The following is a 14,181-nucleotide window of genomic DNA, read 5'->3' on the forward strand; positions in this document are numbered from 1 at the left end:
GAGCACCATAGACAAGATGATAACGGATAAAATGACAATCGATCTCGATGTGTTTAGTCTGTTCATGGAAGACATCATTGTGAGCAATATGAATGACACTCTGGTTGTCACAATAAAGAGGAGTAGCAGAGGATGTGGATACACCTAAGTCTTTGAGAAGCCACCGTAGCCAAAAGAGTTCAGATGTGGTATCAGCAAGGGCACGATATTCTGCTTCAGTACTAGAGCGGGCCACATGAGTTTGTTTCTTGCTTCGCCAAGAAATCAGAGAAGAACCAAGAAGAAAGCAATAACCAGTGGTAGAACTGCGATCAGTGGGATCTCCTGCCCAATCAGTATCAGAAAATGCACGAAGAACAAGAGGAGACTGAGCAAAGTAGAAAAGACCATGGAAGAGAGTGCCCTTTAGGTATCGAAGAATGCGCAAAACAGCAGCATAGTGAGTCGATCGTGGAGCAGACAGATACTGACTCACCTGGTGAACAGTATAGGAAATGTCTGGATGAGTGACAGTGAGATAAACTAGGCTGCCAACCAAGCGTCTGTAAAGAGAGGGATTAGACAACGGTTTCCCCCCTGACGGAGTCAGAGGCGCATTAAGCTCAACTAGAGTGTCAACAGTCTTGCTATCAGTGAGTCCAGCTCGAGACAAGAGTTCAGAGGCATACTTGGCTTGAGTAATATAAAGTCCATCTGTAGAATGAGTGATTTCAAGACCCAAGAAGTAGCTGAGATGTCCAAGATCTTTCATCTCAAACTGCTGATTGAGAAAATCCTTGAGTTCTTGAATGCCACTGAGGTCATCACCAGTTATGATCATATCATCCATATACAGGAGAAGTAAAATAGTGCCTTTGTCAGTGCGACGAAGAAATAAGGCAGAATCATAATGACTGGCCATGTAACCTAAGCGAGAGATGGTAGAGCTGAATTTGGCAAACCAAGCTCATAGAGCTTGTTTAAGGCCATAAAAAGCAGGCCGAAGGTAACAAACCTTATTTGATTCAACAGAGAGACCAGGAGGAGGTTGCATATAAACTTCTTCACTTAAATCCTCATTAAGAAATGTATTTTTGACATCCATCTGAAAAAGGTCCCATTTTCTGATAGCAGCAACAGCTAAGAGAGCTCGAACAGATGAGATATGAGCAACCAAGTGTGAGGCTCATGCAGTGTAGCAAGGGCAATGTAACAATGATAATCAAGTAAATGTGTAGGAATGGATCTTACCCGAGTTGAGTGACGAGGTGGAATGTCTTGTGTAAGATCTTCAGGCGGAGCAGGAGCAGGGGACCCAAGCTCAGGGTTGGGTAGCTTGTCTTCAACCTGTGCATCTTCCACCTGTTCATTAAAGGGTGAACTAGGAAAGGGATCAAAGGTATCTGGTGATTGGACAGAGAAGTCTATAGGAGGATCAGGAGTAACTACAGAAGGATCAGGAGCAGTGACAGAAGGACTATGTGCCTCATCTGGAAAAAGATCTAAAACAGAGGAGGAAGATAGGGAGGCACGGAAGTGAGAGAGCTCGACAAAGGAGCGATGTTCCCAAAAGACAACATTACGAGAGATACGAAGACGATGAGAGACAGGATCATAACACCGATACCCCTTTTGAGTTTCGCCATAGCCAAGAAAACAACAAAACCTTGACCGAAGCTCAAGTTTGTTATGCTCATGTGACTGAAGAAGAACGATTCAAGCGTCCGGGCCAGTAGATCCAGAGCAAATAGACGTTGACTTAGTTGCTTTTGCAGTTGATTTGAATCCCGATGTTGATCCGACGCAACTTACCGGTGATAGTCGCAGCACCATATGAAGTTTGATTTTGAATAACAGGACTTGGAATGCGATTAATAGCATGAACAGCATGAAGGGCAGCCTCACCCCAAAAAGGAGCAGGAACTTTGGCAGAGAGAAGAAGAGCACGAACAGTGTCAAGAATATGACGAAGTTTTCGTTCGGCTCTACCATTTTGTTGAGAGGTACCTGCACAAGTTAGTTGATGAACAGTGCCATAGGAATGTAAAACAGCTTGGAAAGCATATTGAGTGTACTCAAGAGCATTATCAGATCGAAAAATTTTGATACGTTTGGAAAATTGAGTTTCAACCATTTTTGCAAAATTAGAATATACTTGCAATAACTCAAAAAGATGTTTCATATTAAAAATCCAACTATAGTGAGAGTAATCATCAACAAAGACAACAAAATTTTGAGACCCACCAATACTAGAGACAGAGGAAGGCCCCCAAACATCAGAATGAATAAGGTCAAAGATATCAGTGGATATTGATTCACTAGTATTGAAAGGCAAAGCTGATTGTTTTCCTAACTGACATGAAACACAATCAAAATTTTCTGTAGACACTAAACCTAACAAACCTCTAGAAGCCAATTGTTGTACTCAAGAGGAAGATGCGTGACCAAGTCAAGCATGCCAAAGTGCAAGGGAAGGAGTAGAAGAAACTGCAGCAGCTGCAACAATAGAAACAGGAGCAACAAGTGGAAGACGAAGGTTGTCCACGGGAAACATACGCCCAACTCTGGGACCGGTCCCAAGCTCTTGTCCCGTGCTTGGATCCTGCACAATACACCCAGAATAATCAAATATAATGTGATAACCTAACTCAGTTAATTATCCCACAGAAAATAAATTGTAAGAAAGGTCAGGAACATTAAAGACACCAGGAACCGAGAGATTGGAGGTCGAAACAGAACCTATATTTTGACCAGACATAGTGGAACCATTTGCTGTGTGAATATTAAGAGGGTATGGTGCAGGTTTAAGTTCAGAAAATAAGGACAAGTGAGGAGTCATGTGATTGCAACAAGCAGAATCCATAAGCCAAGAAGAAGGAGATATACCAGATAAAGCTGAAAGAGAAGAGGAATAAGATGCATTACCAACCATACAAATGACATTGATGATGATATTTTTAAGGTCATCTGTGGACATGGTGAAAGTGCGTCCTAAAGACTTAGACTGTGCAGAGACGGGAGCCATTGATTGGACACTCTCAGTGTTAGCAATAGTAGCAACGAAAATTGACATAGCTGATTTGTTACGATGATAGCAAGTCTCAATATTGTGGTCAAAACGTTTGCAAAAACTGCAAAAACGTTTACTGGATTGTCGGCGACGATTATTGCAACAAGAAGAAGACCTGTCCTTATTGTCCATTTAGAAGCAAAATATGCAAAAATGAAATCTACGCGAAAAACTAGGTAAGGAGCACCTGGACTGTAAAAAGTCAACTTTGGAGAAAAGTCAACAGTCAAAGTCAACGGCAAGTAAAAGTCAACGGTCAACTATAGGTCAACGGTCAGCAGATGACGTCACATGATGACGTGGTGCTGACGTTAGCAGATGAGTGGATGCTGACGTAGTTAGGGCTGACGTGGCACTGATGATGACGTCAGCGGACCAAGTTTTGGCGCGTGAGAGCGCGTGGAGGAGCGTGACAGAGAGAAGAGGCGCATGACTGCGCGTGAAGAATATTGGCGGCGCGTGGAGGCGTGTGCCAATATCGCCGAGAATTACAGTGGCGCGTGGAGGCGCGTGGAAGGTCCGATGAAGACTAAATTTCACAGAAACGCAGATCGGAGAGAGTACTTTCCAATGGTGCAATCTGTGGTTTGATCGGAGAAGCGGAAGCGGTGGTGGCAGCAAGGCAGTGGTCTTTGATGTATTGAAGTCGCGGTGGAGGCAGCGGTGCTACTCACAAAAAAAATAGCTACAGATGACACCCAAGAAGACAAGACTGCTTAAGAGCGACACACCAAAGGATTAGAGTAGTGGGTCTGATACCATGTTAGAAATACAGAATGAATTATATTGTATTTCTCAAGTAATAGAATATACATAAGTGCCTTTATATAAGAGGCAGAGTATGCAGTACGAGTAAGTGTGCTATACAAGTAAACAAGGTGGGCCTAAAGCCCACATACCCTAATATACGTTAACAGTTTAATCTCTTTCGGTGTATTTGTTTTTCAAAAAAAAAAAGAAAAAAGAAAATCATATAGAGACTTAACTAAAAAGATAAGATGGAGAACTCATAATGTACTGAGAACTCACAAAGCTCACCGTTTCAGTGAGAAATTTTTTTTCCTTTCTTTGGATCGATTGAGAAGCCATTGAGAAAGGGTCAATAGGGATGGGATTCTATGGGATGAGAGTTCAGCGTGACACTGGGGATGAGTTAGGAGATAGAGAGAGGGATAATACAAATTTGGGAAAGTGTTGAGATAGAAAGAGGCGTTAAGGCAAAGTGTTAAGAACACAATACTTGGTGAGTTCTTTCAGAAATTCAAGTGACAGAGATAGAGACAAAAATATGAGGGAAAAAAAAAAAAAAAAAAAACAGAAGTAGAGTTAACTATAACAGATGGAGATAATTAACTGATCAGCGTCTATTTTCGGGACAAGCACTTGAAACCACCCCAATATCAGCGTATATGAATCTATGATTGCCAGAGAGTATGATTAAAACCAAGAAGAAAAAAAAAAGGACAAGAAGGGTTCCAATATATGATGGGTGACAGAGAAAACTAAGGCTGAGATGTGTTAATTTGTAAAAGCTAATCTAAACTCATCAAAACAAAGTTTGTATGGTAGTAAGAGAGACCCACCAGACAGAAAGTAAGAAGAAAACAACAAAAAAAGGAAAGAAAAAAAAATGCTGCAATGATGGAAAAATGGGTCAGTGAGTGAGTTCTTATCTCTGTCCTTTCTGGGGGTTGCATTAAGAGAACACTCCTGTTTGGCCGGCTTGTATAGCTGTAAAGCTGAAAGACTAAAGAGCGGTGTAAAGCACAGCACACATTGAAGGATTTGTTCACCGACACAACGAATGAGGCTTAACTTATCCATTTCCCTTTCAATTTTTACAGAGTTTTCACACTGTGTGCTAACATTAGTGTATATATATATATATATATATATATTTTTTTTTTTTTTTGATTGCAACATTAGTATATTTTATTCTACTAAATGTGGGCAAAGGCAAATGATAGAATCTGGTAATGTTGGGAGGTCAACCATATCTTTAGAGAGGGGAATAGGTGCGCTGATAACCTTGCTCGAGCTGGCTGCTCCCTTGTTGGGAATTTTGTTGTTTTAGATTTGCCACCTACTAATGTATTGTGTAATATTTTAAGTTCAGATGCTACTGGTATGTACTCCTTAAGGCTTTCTGTCATTACTTCGCCTTTCATGGCTAGCTAGTTTAATGCAATTTCCCTTTAACCAAATAAAAAAAAAAAATTTGTTGGGAGGTCAAGAAAAGGCATGACTCATATTTGGCATTGCTTGGAGTTTACTCATCCAAATCCAGAATCCTTTTGCAGCAACACACACCATCCCATTAACCAAAATCCACTCCTTGTTTTTTTTGGACTTGGGATACAGTTGTAGATAGTTACTCAGAATCTTAACGTCTAGACTTGGTTAAGGTACATTCTGCCTTTGTTTTTGCTTTGCTGAAAAGCCAAAACCTTAAAATAAAAATTCTTTGGAATTTCCTCTATAGTACGTTTACGCGTTTATCCACCAGATTCCACTAAGGCTGTGTTTGTTTTGACTTCAAACTAATTTCAGAAATGCTTTTCCATAAAATAGGTTGTTTGGTTGGTCCGGAAAATTGGGTCAAATTAAAAATATTTTCAATGTTGACTGTAAAATAAGGGTTCATAGGTGTAAAACCATTTCCGTTCTCATTTTCACTTCAAACAATTTCGGTCTAAGCTCTCTCACACGCACTTGAAGCAGCAAGTGCTCTCCAAGCTCCGATCCACACACCGAGCTCCACCATCTCCCTCACGCCAAACGCTTAAGATCATCTCCCTCACACAACCGATCCTCTCCACACACGATGAGTTTCCCTTTTCCATTTCTTAGTCCGATCCACATAGCTCATTTCTCAGTCCAATCCCCAAAATTTCTCAGTCCGATCCACCCTCATTTCTCAATCCGATCCACCCTCTCATCAGTTCATTTCTCAGTCCGATCCACTCTCTCAGTTCATTTCTCAGTCCGATCCACACAGCTCCGATCCATATACCAAAAGTACAGAGAATGAAAAAGCCGACCCACCCTAAAACCCATAAACAACCCAACCTTCATCCCTCCCTCATCTCTTTTTGAAACCTAACCTTCCACTGCTAGCAACCATGTCGCATGAGAGGTCCACCACCGCTGAAGCCACCAGTGCCATTTATTCCTCTTTTTGTCCCTTTTTATTTTCCCCTTGTTTAGCTTCTTTATTATTATTATTATTATTATTATTATTATTATTATATATACTTTTTTTGGGGCTATGACTGAAATTTCCCCATTTTTATTTGGTTGATAATGAGTATTGGGTGTAGCTGATGTTGAGTGGGTTGCAAAAATTTGATGTGGGTACCGTGGGTTTCGGTACAAATTTGATGTAAAAATAGTTGTTGTGGTGAGAATTGGTTATTGGGTACAAATTTGATGTGGCTATTGTTGTTCTGTGAGTTGTGAAATTTGATGTTGGTTGTTGGGTTTGAGTTTGGATTGTTCAAGTTTGATGATATGAGCAGAAAATATTATTGTTCAAGTTTGATGGTATGAGTAGAGAAGATTAAGTCTATCTCTCTCTTTTTTTCTTTTTTTTTTTATCAATACTACCAATATATATATATATATATATATATATATGGCCAATCACCAAAATTAGAAGGTTTTGAACCCAAAAATCTCTTCCTTGAGATGCATGCATACAAATGCTGCAATATATCGGATTTGTTTTATACTCATATATTTATTTGTTTATTTATATAATCATTTACTTCATATAATTATTTATTTATTTATTTATATAATTATTTATCTATTTATATAATTATTTATTTATTTATTTACTTTTTTTATTATCCATTTTTTATTTAAATATTGATTTAAGAATTTAATTCTGTTGGTGTTACAATTATACAGAAATAGAATGCTGTGATTTGTTGGTGTAAATACTAATTGTGATGGTATTATGTTGTAACTTTTGTTGGTGTTACAATTATACAGAAATAGAATGCAATGTGATTTGTTGGTGTAAATATTGATTGTGATGGTATTATGTTGTGTACGTTGTTGATGTTACAGTTATACAGAACTAGAATGCAATGTGATTTGTTCATAGGTGTAAATATTGATTGTGATGGTATTATATTGTGTACGTTGTTGATGTTACAATTTTGGTACTCGTTATCAATGTGGTTTGGATGTTTTTTGTTTGTGGTTGTTTTTATTTACTGTGTAATCAATAGCATGCTTGTTTACATACCTCTTAGACCACAATGTTTGTGATTTTTTAGATGAAGAAAAAAACCAAAGCCGCAATTCTTGCCTCAGTTGCATCTGTCCTCCTTGTGGGGCTTGCATTGTTAAGGAAATTGCGGCGTAGACATAGACGACTGCCTAGGGCGCCTTATGTTAATCATGCACCCGAGAGAGAGGAATACATAAATAGTATTCTACATGGAAGTGAGAGACATTGTGTGAATCAAATTAAGATGAAGCCTATAACTTACCACCACTTATGTCACATCCTCACTAAGGGGGAGCACGTACGCCTGACTATTCAAATTTCTGTTACGGAGCAAGTGCTCATTTTCTTACACATTATTGGTCATAATGTGAGGTTTCGTGTAATGGGTAGTCGGATTTATAGATCAACTGAGACTGTTCATAGATACTTTAAGATCATCCTTAAGGGGGTCCTGAAATTATATAGAGCTCTAATAAGACTACGTAGTGAAGATACACCCCCAGAGATAAGGAATAGCAGAAGGTTCTACCCATATTTGAAGGTAAATATTGCGACTTGTGTATTTTTGTAAATTGTGAAGATTTGTGTAATTTTAAACCATTATGTCTGTCGAAAATTAGGATTGTGTTGGAGCAATAGATGGTACACATGTTCGTGCATCTGTGCCACCTGAAATACAAGGAATATTTCGTGGTCGCAAAGATGGAACCACGCAAAATGTGTTAGCTGCCATTAGTTTTGACTTAAAGTTCACTTATGTATTGGCTGGATGGGAAGGCAGTGCACATGATTCACGTGTGTTAAATGATGCATTTGCTAGGCCATGAGGATTTTTAATTCCCGAAGGTATTATATGATTACTTCACCTTTTAGGTTTATTAGTTTAATAAATATTGTGCGTTTTCCTAAGCATAGTAGTAATTTGGTTTTATTTTTGAATATATGTAGGTAAATATTATCTTGGTGATGTTGGGTATGGTAATAAAAATGGAATATTGTCACCTTATCGAAGTGTGCGATATCACTTGAAAAAGTTTAGTGATCGTCCTCCTGAGAATGAGTAAGAATTGTTCAACCTCCTACACTCTTCATTGAGAACTACCATTAAGCGAGAGTTTGGAGTGTTGAAGAAATGTTTTAGAGTGTTGGATGCAGAACCATTTTGGTTTTTTGAAACCCAAGTGAAAGTAGTGTTAGCATGTTGTGTGGTTCATAATCACATTATGGAGGTTGAACCAAATAACCATATTATGGAAGATGTAATGAACCAAGTAGAGTCTAGTGACCCCCAACAAGAAACACAATCACGTCAGGAGCCCATTGAAGACAGTGGACTGTGAAATGCTAAGAGAGATGAGATATACCAAGCTATGTGGTCTGATTATACCAGGAGCAGAGAGTAGTACTTTATTTAGATTTCTATGATAGTAATATGTGTTTTTTTTTTTTTTTTTTTTTTTTTTTTTGTGTAAAGATAATGTATTTACTATAGACTTCTGGTGGTGTAATGAAAAAGTATTTTCAGCATTTCATTGTTATTTGATGGTATTACATTGTTATTTCCAGTGTTAGCATGTTTCATTCTGTTGTGCACATCTATAAGCGTGGTTGTATGTGTGTTTGATTTGTTGTTCATATTCCGAGCGTAATTACTAAATGTTACTCTCACTATACAATTTTCATATGTAGTAATGTCAAAGGGCAAAGAGAAGGTGAGTAGCAGCAAGTAGTTCAGGTGGCTGCTGCCCATGCACTCAACGATGCTTAGGATACTTGCGCAGGAGGCTGCAAAGGGCAACAAGCCGTCTAGCACTTTCAAGGTAGGCTCCTTTGCGCTTGTAGCGAAGGAGATAACTGCCCGATTTGGGGTTGAGTGCCACCCCTCTTATGTTGAAAATTGGATGCGGACTCTAAGGACCATGTGGTCCACTATTCAGACTATTAGAAAGAAGAGTGGCTTTGGCTGGGATGATAACATGGTGTGGCTTCCAACTATATTTTCTTAATATAAATGATAATATATGTTTTTGCCTTTTATAATCTATGAATTGAGAACAAGACAAGGCTGCTCAAATACCCTCTTTATATGAAATTTATAGTGTCATTCTTTTTAAGATTCCATTGCTTTTAATAGGTTTTTCAAATATAACTTTCATGTGCAGATCTATTGTAAAATCTGGTCTTAGCATTTGTATATTGTATTTTCTGTTGTACTTATCTTCAAAATCATGGGTTATGTCTCCTGTTTCCTAACAAATTTTTTTGTTTATCATTGACCTAAATCATTTAATGGCATCTATATTGAATTTATGAGTGAAGTGATTATTGCATTGTTATTATATGTTCCTTTCTCCCTTACAAGCAGATCGAAAGCATGCAGAGTATCTAAACAAAAAAATTAAGATGTATGATGAATTAGCTATTGTTGTGGGGAAGGACACTGCCACGGGTGGCTTTTCTAAGTCCTATATAGGTATTGAGAATAAGCCATACAATGGGGACAGTGCTGAGTTTGTTGCAGACAATGTGGAGGAAGGTGTGGTCGAGAAAGGGAAGAATGCAGTTGAGTCATCCACCACTGGGTCGGGAATTTCCAAGTCCCGCAAAAGAGGGCGTGCACCTTCTAATGTTGATGATAGTGTGCTGACTGATCTGTCTGATCAGCTGAAGGAAATAGCTGTGGCTCTGAAAGAAATCAACCGGGGCTCGGTGGATTACACAGCTCTTTACAATGAGGTCATGGCTATGATAGCGGATGGGTATAGCGAAGACATGCTCGCAACTGTGTTTGACCATCTTTGTGAAAATGAGAAGGCAACATGGGGATTTCTAGCCAAGAATGCTAGGCTGAGAAAGCTGTGGTTGGATGGGTTTTTGTTCTCACAACTTTGACTTGTCTGTTTCATGTTGATTGTGACGGTAGCTTTAGGAATTAACTTTTGTTGTAGTACTAGTATTGACCTACCATTGTATTATATATGTAGTCTTTTGTATTATTGGGATGATACAATTGCCCAAATTATGTCTTTGTATTGTTCAGATACCACGAGTAGGTATCATTTTTGTACACCATGGAGGTGTATGCCAATGGTGAACGATTGATGTGGTTGTTTTTATATAAATATTATGGATATATTCAAATGATTATTTTTGATGTTGAAGTGGATGATTATTTTTGTACTGTTACAAATATGTCTAGGCAATGCAAGTGCTTGAATTTGGATGATTATTTTTGATGTTGAAGTGGATGATTAGTTTTGTACTGTTACAGGTTTGTCTAGGTAATGTAGGTGCTTGAATTTGTAAGGCATTTCATATTTTCCGTAAAATGATCCACAAACCAAACATGGGAATTGATTTTCTGTAAAAAATGAATTCCATTTTTCGTAAAATGTTTGACCGAACCAAACATGGGAATTGATTTTCCGTAAAATGTTTGAACGAACCAAACACTGGAATTGATTTTCCGTAGAACGAATTCCGAGGCAGCCAAACAGCCTAAATACATTTTCCTTTTCCGAAAATAGCATTTCCGGAAAATATTTATTTTCTGAAAAATATTTTACATGAACCAAACACAGCCTAAGAATCTTCCAATTTCACATTGAAAAATCAATCAATAATCAATATCAATCAATAATCAATCAATATCAATTAATCATCAATATATATATATATATATATATATAAAAGCAGAGACCTCATGTGAGAGAACATGAAGTTCTACCAAGTGGCACACTCCTTGAATGGAGAATTGAAATCTCACCACAATCTTCTAAATTGTCATTAATTACCTTTGTTGAGTGAATGCATCATCATTAATTTACTACTCTTTTTAGATACAACATCAGTAGTTTACTAATTAAACTTCAAGTAATGGATAAGATAGAGGGGGTGTTAATTATTAATGACTCTTCGTAACCTTTGGTCTAATTCTCTAAAAGCAAAGGTTTTTTTTTATTTTTTTTATTTTTTAATTTTTACCTTGACAATCGACCATTGGGCTTGAGGCTAATATTCTTTGTTTAATCATTGATTGTATACATGATCTTATACTAAATAATAATAAATAGCAAAAATGGTAGTTACAAAATTCTTAAACACCTTATATAGGGCTCCTTAACCCGAGAGGCTTCCAACTAGGCGATCAAAGATATCATGGTGGACTTGGGGTTGGATTGGAACCGAGTGCCTTTTGAGTTTCCCTCAGACATAAAGCACTTGCTTTAAGCCACTCCATTGTCACTAACAGGTAGAAGTGGTGATAAGCTTGCATGGGTTGAGAATCTGAAGGGTAGCTTTGATTTGAAGAGTGCTTATAAACTTGCTATGGGTAGTAAGGAAATTGCACCATTTATAGCAAGTTGGATTTGGAAATCTCTGACTCTTCCTCGCATCAAAACTTTCTTATGGCAATGTGCTCACAATAGCATTGCTATCAAAGAATGTCTCACAAGAAGAGGAGTGGTAGAAGATGAAAATTGTCTCATTTGCAATAGGGAAATTGAATCTACTTTGCATGCCTTAAGGGACTGCCCTCAGGTTCAGTTGGTGTGGAGACAACTTGGTGTGCAGATGAGCAATCACGAGTTCTGGACTTCCAACTTGACAAATTGGTTAAAATTAAATGGTAGATTGAACACCAACCAACCTGCTGGAAAACCCCTTTGGAAAATTCTTTTTCCTTTCGCTATTTGGTACATATGGAAGTATAGGAATGATTTTGTCTTCAACAGGAAAATGCAGAACCTTAACTTGGTGACTGATATCCAAAATCAAGCTGTGGAGTTTATATGTTGTGTCTCACCTCCGAGAGAACTGTCACGCCGCATTATCAAGAGGGTGCGTTGGGAGAAACCACCACCTGGATGGGCTAAGCTTAACACGGATGGGGCTGTTGCAAGAAATCCAGGTCTAGCAGGGTGTGGGGGTCTAATCAGGGATGAACATGGCACATGGCTTGCTGGTTTTTCAAGGAATATTGGGTCAACTACTAGTTATGCAGCTGAACTGTGGGGCCTTAGGGATGGACTAGCACTATGCTGCAATTTGAATATACCCTCTCTTTTTGTTAAACTTGATGCCAAATCAATTGTTGATGTATTTCGGAATCCAAACTATGAAAATAATATTATATCTCCCATTTTAGATGATTGCAGGTAGCTGATGATGCAGTTCCAACAAATTCAGTTTAAACACTGCTACTAGGAGGCAAACCGTTGTGCAGATATGTTGGCTAAGTTGGCATTGGACTAGAATTTATGTTTGGTGCATTTTGATTGTCCACTTGAGAACATTAGGACTATTTTGGATGAGGATTGTAATGGAATGTTTTTTGATAGAACCTGTGCTGATCTTGATGTATTTTCTAAATCTTTAATGAATCGTCTGTTTACCAAAAAAAAAAGAGACCTATAATAAGCAAAAAGTACTACTCATTTTTAGAAAAACCATAATATGAGACCTATTAGATTAAATAAATGAATAAATTCATCATCTCCTAAGAGCATTAGCATTTAGGGGGTTGTAAAACCCCCCAAATTGCTATTTTAGCCATTGAGACACTAAAAAAAGTTCTCTAGCCCGGTATTTATATCTAAAACATTTTAGTATCTGTGAATAGTAGGTACTTATATTTACAACCTACAGTTCATGAGTTTGTAAACACAAAATAATATAATTTATTCACCTCTCTCTCTCTCTCTCATTTTTTCTTTGACTCTCTTCTCTACACTTCTTTGTCCTATCTTCTCCCTCAGTCCCTTTCAATCTCTGAATCTCTCTTCTCTCTTAGCTTTCCCTCATAATTTTGGGTAGGATCTCCGAATCTCTCTTCTCTCTTAGTTCTCCCTCGCAATTTTAGGTACAGATTTGGGTTGGTGGTACAAATCAAAGTTTGGGTCGGTGGCTGTGGTTGGAGTTTGGGTTGGTCATTTGGGTCTACGTTTAGGTGGTTTTTGGGTCAAATTTAGGTGATGTTTAGGTCAGCATTTGGGTCTAAGTTTGGGTGGTGTTTGGGTCAGATTTAGGTGGTGTTTACGTCTTCGTTTGGATTGGCATTTAGGTGGCAATTGGGTTGACGTTTGGGTCGGTGGGTGTTTCGATTGTAGTGATGGGTTGTTTCGGTGTTTGCTAGTTTTGGTGGTGGGTTTTAGTGATGGTTGTTTTGGTGGTGGCTGGGTTTCACTAGTGGGTCGTTTTGGTGATTTTATTTTAGCATTGAACATAATAAAATAATATAAATAATACAATAAAATAATATATTTACTACATTAAACAACTACCACCACCTCCAACACAATAAAATAATATAACCTTTAATAAAATATTTCTTTTTTACCATCTTAGCTATCATGCATAGCCATCTTTGGCTATATACTGTAGCTCAACAACCAATTTTTTTAACTTTTCCTTCATAATTGCAACATGCTTTTTAGTATTGGTGGTGCTAAAAAAGCAACCAATGCTAGTGCTAATACAATGAAATTTTAGGAGGATGATGGCAAAAATCTTACGATTGTTATCCTCAAATGCTGACAGTACGTGAACGATATTCTTATCTTCAAGTTTGGTGTCTGAATTGTTTTCTTCCCTAGCTAGAAAGTGCCAAAGTAAGGAAGGTAGAAGGAAATTTCTCCGGACGGTACATGTGGGTAAAGCATTAAAGTTTCTGGGTGTATATATATAGATATATTTGTCACTCCTTAACTCCTAAATCCTAATTGCGCGCATTGCGGATATGAATATCAGCAGCACAAGTCACTTTCTGAAGGTTGGTGGTGGGTACGTATAGTAGGGGTTAGGATGTGTTTTGGTGTCATATTTTACTTTTAAGTGGCCATGCGAAAGCATCCACATGGATATTGAATTATTGCAAATGTCTTTTAGGATT

The sequence above is a fragment of the Quercus lobata genome, chromosome 6 (assembly GCF_001633185.2).
Source record: "Quercus lobata isolate SW786 chromosome 6, ValleyOak3.0 Primary Assembly, whole genome shotgun sequence".
NCBI classification, from domain to species: Eukaryota; Viridiplantae; Streptophyta; class Magnoliopsida; order Fagales; family Fagaceae; genus Quercus; species Quercus lobata.